The following is a 6,006-nucleotide window of genomic DNA, read 5'->3' as shown; positions in this document are numbered from 1 at the left end:
ATATTTCCATTTTTTTTTCAAGAGCTAAAATGTCTAAAACCTGTTTTTGCTTGGTCATTATGGGGTATTTTAGAATAAAGCTGTAACATGACAATATGTGAAAAAAATCAAGGCGTCTGAATACTTCCAAAGGCTAGATAAACCCTAGAAGACTAGATAAACCCTAGAAGACTAGATAAACCCTAGAAGACTAGTTAAACCCTAGAAGACTAGATTAACCCTAGAATACTAGATAAACCCTAGAAGACTAGATAAACCCTAGAAGACTAGATTAACCCTAGAAGACTAAATAAACCTTAGAAGACTAAATAAACCCTAGAAGACTAGATAAACCCTAGAAGACTAGTTAAACCCTAGAAGACTAAATAAACCTTAGAAGACTAAATAAACCCTAGAAGACTAGATTAACCCTAGAAGACTAGATAAACCCTAGAAGACTAGATAAACCCTAGAAGACTAGATTAACCCTTGCTCACCAGAATCTAGTTGACAGCGGTAAAGTTCTCTCTGTCATCTCTCCTTCTTTTGCGGAGAAAATACTCATACGGATCAGGGAGAAAATGCTAAAAAACAATAATGATAAAAAATGGAATGATTGTTGTGCAAAATATCCAGATGACTTCAGCTTGATAAGGAAATAGAAACCTGTGAAAAACGACCCAACATGTTCCTGATAAGATTTCAATTCGGCTTGGATGCATATTTTATGTGGTGGAAATACTATCAGCTTTTATTATGCTGATAAAATTATCAACTCTATCTTTATAGGTATCTATCTTTCAGGTATCTAACTGCCCATTCACATTCTTTCAAGATGCCTAAGGAAAGAAATCGTATTTCAAAATGTAGCCTACATTTGGTGTATAATTTTACTGCAAGAAATGCTTGACGTGCCACAGGCCTATTTGAAGTCCCCATCTTGTGACTGTCGAATTTGTATAGCGCTTCACAATCATCAAACATAACACCAGCCATGTCACCCATGATACAAGTCAGTATTTGACATCCATCCATGTCTAAGGATGTCGGGAGATGGCATGGAAATCAGCCACTAGGGGCAAGAGTGAGCGCTGTTACCTTCAAGTAGGTTTTGGTTTTGCAAGTGTTGTGGATGGGAATGGCGGATGGGTGTAAGCATCTGCCTCTGGTTGCAAGTTCAAATTCAGCAATAGAAAGTTGTTTGTCATATTTGAGTTTTAAGCCTATCCCAAACCCTTACCTTAACCATGAGGAGTTAATGCCTAACCTTAAGAATTTGGAGTTAACGCCTGCATTTAACCCTAACCTTAAAAATTCAGAGTTAATGCCTAAACTTAACTTTAAACACTTTGACGTTTGGCGTTTGATAAACACACGGATGAATGTCTGTTTCTGACGTGAGACTGTTAGAGGTGGCAGCAGCATAACACAGCCAGCACTGCTGTCATCCTCTTTTACCACTTCTACAAATCCCAAACATTACTTCTCTGACCCTCCTTTCTCTTTATTTTCAACTCTCTATTCCACAGCTTTTCTCTTATTGAATTAAACTCCGACAATCTTTTTTTTGACACCGTGGATGGATGCTAACTTTTTCTGCCCATTCCCGAGAGCAATTGATATGTAGCCTATTTGGCGTCCGAACAGATAGACTCTAAAGCTTAGTCTTACTCACTAACGCCAGATAGCCTAACAATAATGACAGAAAAAGCTCAATGTAGCCTATAAATATAAATTGCACAAGAACAATACATTTGTGGATTTTTTTTAAAGGTACTGTTCTCTTTATTTAACCTGCCCACCACACACCCGCCCGCCCCATGGAAATAACCACAGGGACTGCGGCTTATGAGTCAACCCGTGCATCACTAACAGTGAGTAGTACACTGGGGGACTTGTTCCACAGGGCATATGACTGGCTACTTCTGGAAAGAGAGTGGAATTAGGAGGAGAAAGGAGACGGCACATGGAAACTATTATGATGTTGGTTAGTCGGTTCCACAATCTGGCCCTGAAACACACACAGACGCAGACACACACCCCCACACACACCTTTATTACGCTGGTTAGTTGGTCTACAATCTGTCGGGTGGGGGAAACACACCAAAACAAACCAGTAGCAACATGAAGGAATCTCTTTCATCCTTATGTTCATCTGACTGGGTACAGACGCTGCTGTGATCAAAAGAAAGCTAGAAAAAGGTGTGGGGAAAGGCTGTTATTGATGTGAGTCTGAGAAGCACAATGTTGTGTTGTGTTGTCAGGGCATCCATCAGTGTGCTGAATGCTGACATCAGTTAGGATGTTGGTTGTCTGCCTGAGTAGACCATATTCTGTTTGATTTCTGATTCAGGATTCAGGACAGTGTTTCATAGTGTGTGTAGTAGTGCTTTCATTGTGTGTTGGGTTGGAATTAGGATGGAAGTGTGGGACACACATGCTGTTGTCCCCAAAGAGAGCTCCTAGCTGACTTCTAGGACTTCACTACAATCCAGGAGTTCCCAGAAGTACTTTTCCCCCCAATTCCACCCCTGGCGTTACCCAGTGGCGTCATTAGGCTTGGGCTATAGCCCTGGATATTTTGGTACAACCCTAACCTTTTGATGGTAAAAAAACACATTTTAGTCTGATATGAGTTTCCACACTTCACTATGCAGTATTTAATAAAATAATATAATTACTGACACATTCTTATGACAAAAATAAACAATACAATATTATGCGTTAGGCAATAGCATGCATTGCAAGAAGGCCCTGGAGTGATGTGGTGCCTTCTGTGATTGGTCAGAGTCTGCAGCATAGCACAGAGCAAATATGGAGGGAAAAAAGCATGCAGGTTAAGCAGGATGCGGCAGCAGTGAATGAGGTGGAGAGGAGAGCAGAACAGCCGGAAAGTCAAAGTGACCACATTTAAAATACCCAAATGTGGAACAAAGGGACAATTTTGCGTGAACATTCACAGGACAGTGTAGCCTACATGAGTAATATTTTTTTGGCAGCACCCCATCCCTCCCCCTCACAAAACCCCCCTTCCCGCTGCACCAAACGAGCTAACTGAAGTGTGCCTATAGGCTACTACGTAGCATCGTGCAAAATTTGGTCATGTGAAAATGAGAGACCAAATATGTGGCTGTTTTATGAAAATCTGTAAATACTTAGCCACCCTGCATCCCACTGCTGGCTTGCCTCTGAAGCTATGCAGGGTTGGTCCTGGTCGGTTCTTGGATGGGAGACCAGATGCTGCTGGAAGTGGTGTTGGAGGGCCAGTAGGAGGCACTCTTTCCCCTGGTCTAAAAAACGATTTCAATGCCCGAGGCATTAATGGTTGGGGGCATTGCCCTGTGTAAGGTGCCGTCTTTTGTATGGAACGTTAAACAGGTGTCCTGAGTAAAGGTCACTAAAGATCCCATGGCACTTATTGTAAGAGTATGGGTGTTAACCCCAGTGTCCTTGCTAAATTCCCCATCTGGCCCTCATACCATAATGGCCAGCTAATCATCTCTAGCTTTCAATTGTCTCATTCATCCCCCTCCTCTCCCCTATAACTTATTCCCCAGGTCGTTGCTGTAAATGAGAATGTGTTCTCAGTCAACTTAATTTAAGGGTTAAAAAATAAAAACATCCATGACACATTTCTAAAACAGTTAGGACGGGAGACTTCTAAAACGGGATTGAGTGAAGTAGAAACAAATATGTTGAACGAGCATTGCGAGCCTCACAAGTTTGACGAAATCACCTTATATCTTTTCAGTCGAATCACCTTATATATTTTCAGTCTAATACGGCTATCTACTTAATTTTTGTAGATCTTCATCAGAAGCATGCTTTTTGTAGTAGTTAAATGTTCTCTCCAAATGTAGCTGGAATTTAGAATGAAAGGATTTGACAAATGTGATTGGTTGAAGATATTACATTGGCCTACGTCGCGCTGTGCAGTTTAACAGATGTCAACAACAATTGGAGAAGTGTTTAACATTACCAGTACCACATCCTTTTGATATATATCTTGTCAAAAGCGCAATGTGACTGCAAACAGAGATCTGTATATGATGAGATGCTATTGTCGCTGCCCTAAATACAGTGTAGACTTACCATTGGAACACAGGAGTGATGGTTGCTGATAATGGGCCTCTGTAAAATCTGCCATTTCCAGCTACAATAGTAATTTACAACATTAACAATGTCTACACTGTATTTCTGATCAATTTGATGTAATTTTAAATGGACAAAAAATGTTTTTTTCTTTAAAAAACAAGGAAATTTGGAAGTGACCCCAAACTTTTGAACGGTAGTGTATCTATAAGAAGTCTTTGGTTGTTGCTGAGTTGTACCAGGCAGCTAGATGTTTTGGTTAGGAGTGCATTCTTCATTGATTCAGTCTAACTGAAGTCTACACAAGATGGCTGCAGTGCAAATCTGCTCCTTAAATGGACAAACAGGATCTAGCTAGAGCTACATCAACAAAAAGTGTTGAGAGAGGGAGTCCTAGTGTCTGTACCCAGATACCACAGGTGTTCTGAGTGGTCTCTTTTGTTATGACTTGTGGGTTTCATGACCACGTCATTGTAAAAATTAAATAATGATGAGACGGGAGACAGGAATTAAGTTAAACTATTTATATGAATGTGATCATCTCCAACACATAGGACCATGATGCTCTGCGACTCAACCGCAATACATCACTGTTTGGATGTCTTTTCGGTATTTTGGTGTTTTCTGGTGTGAACTCAATCCAAGTATTTAACAGAGATACTGTAGGACACCCACAGACTAAACTCTCCTTTGATTGGTTGAGTTATCACAAAGACCTTCCACAGAAGTGAGGTTCTGGATCAGTGAAAAACGCTGTGATTGGCTTAGCATATCATTAATACTTGGACAACCTACATCAGTTTGCTTGAGACGCTCGACTGAGTCACGTCATACTGTGAGCTCAGACTGAACCCTGTAACTGGGTTTGTATTAGCCCCAACCCCCAGCCCCCAAAACAGACTCTGGCTGCTATTCTTGGACTGGAGACAGATGTGAAATTGTGCAGCTCAGGTTTTCTTATCCCTATACCCCTTTTTATCAAGAGGTAGCCTATACACACACCCATGTGAGCACATACACATGCCTGCATACACACACACACATACACACACACACACACACACACACACACACACAGACACACGTACAGTGCTGTGGTGTGATGGGGATGTGCTCAAGTGAATGAAGTTGCACAACTCTACTAGCAGTGGGGAGGGTTTAGTCAACTTCTAATTAGACCAAGTCATTTATCAGAGCTCAGGCTGTTCCAGTGGCAGGAAGGGAACTCCAACCCCCAAATTACAGCCTCCACATTGGGCTTCTCTTTGTCATTAGACTCAACGGTAAAGCCAAAGGCTTAATAAACACCCACAACCCTGTGGGATTGTATTTGTCTGCAAACATATGAGCCAATTTGGTAAGATGCAATTGGATACAGTGAGACTTCCAGAGACTTTACATTTTAGTCATTTATCAGATGCTCTTATCCAGACCGACTTACAAGAGTGAGTGCATACATTTTCATACTCCCCCCCCTTTTTTCCCCCTCATGTTTCTAGAATGATCTTCTAGGGCAGTCCTGGTGAGAATAGAAATTAACTTACTTGAGTTAAGCCCCAAGGTGCTGTACAGGGCACAGAATGTCGTCCATCTTCTATGGCAGTAGCTAGCTGCTCACTGAGGTAGTCTGGAATACCTAAATATTTTGATACCACAAATGCCTTGAGATCTCCAAATGGAGCAAGCCTCCATGCTCCATGCAAAAAAAAATAAAAAAATAAAATGCTCTTAAAGGGTACAAAAACTAATAAAAGAACGAAAAACAAACATTATTAAGCCTCCTGTTTGTTCATCTCTGCCAAATGTGACGAGTAGTTTGGTGCCAGACATGTTGGCGACCTCCGGCCGTGTGTTCTGGCTTGTCTAACGCTGTGTTGACCCCGGTGACTGTGCTGGGCTTATTAATTACAGTCTGGGATCTGGGCATCGATTCAA

Source organism: Oncorhynchus tshawytscha, linkage group LG20, assembly GCF_018296145.1.
Source record: "Oncorhynchus tshawytscha isolate Ot180627B linkage group LG20, Otsh_v2.0, whole genome shotgun sequence".
NCBI lineage: Eukaryota > Metazoa > Chordata > Actinopteri > Salmoniformes > Salmonidae > Oncorhynchus > Oncorhynchus tshawytscha.
This window is presented reverse-complemented; position numbering follows the sequence as displayed.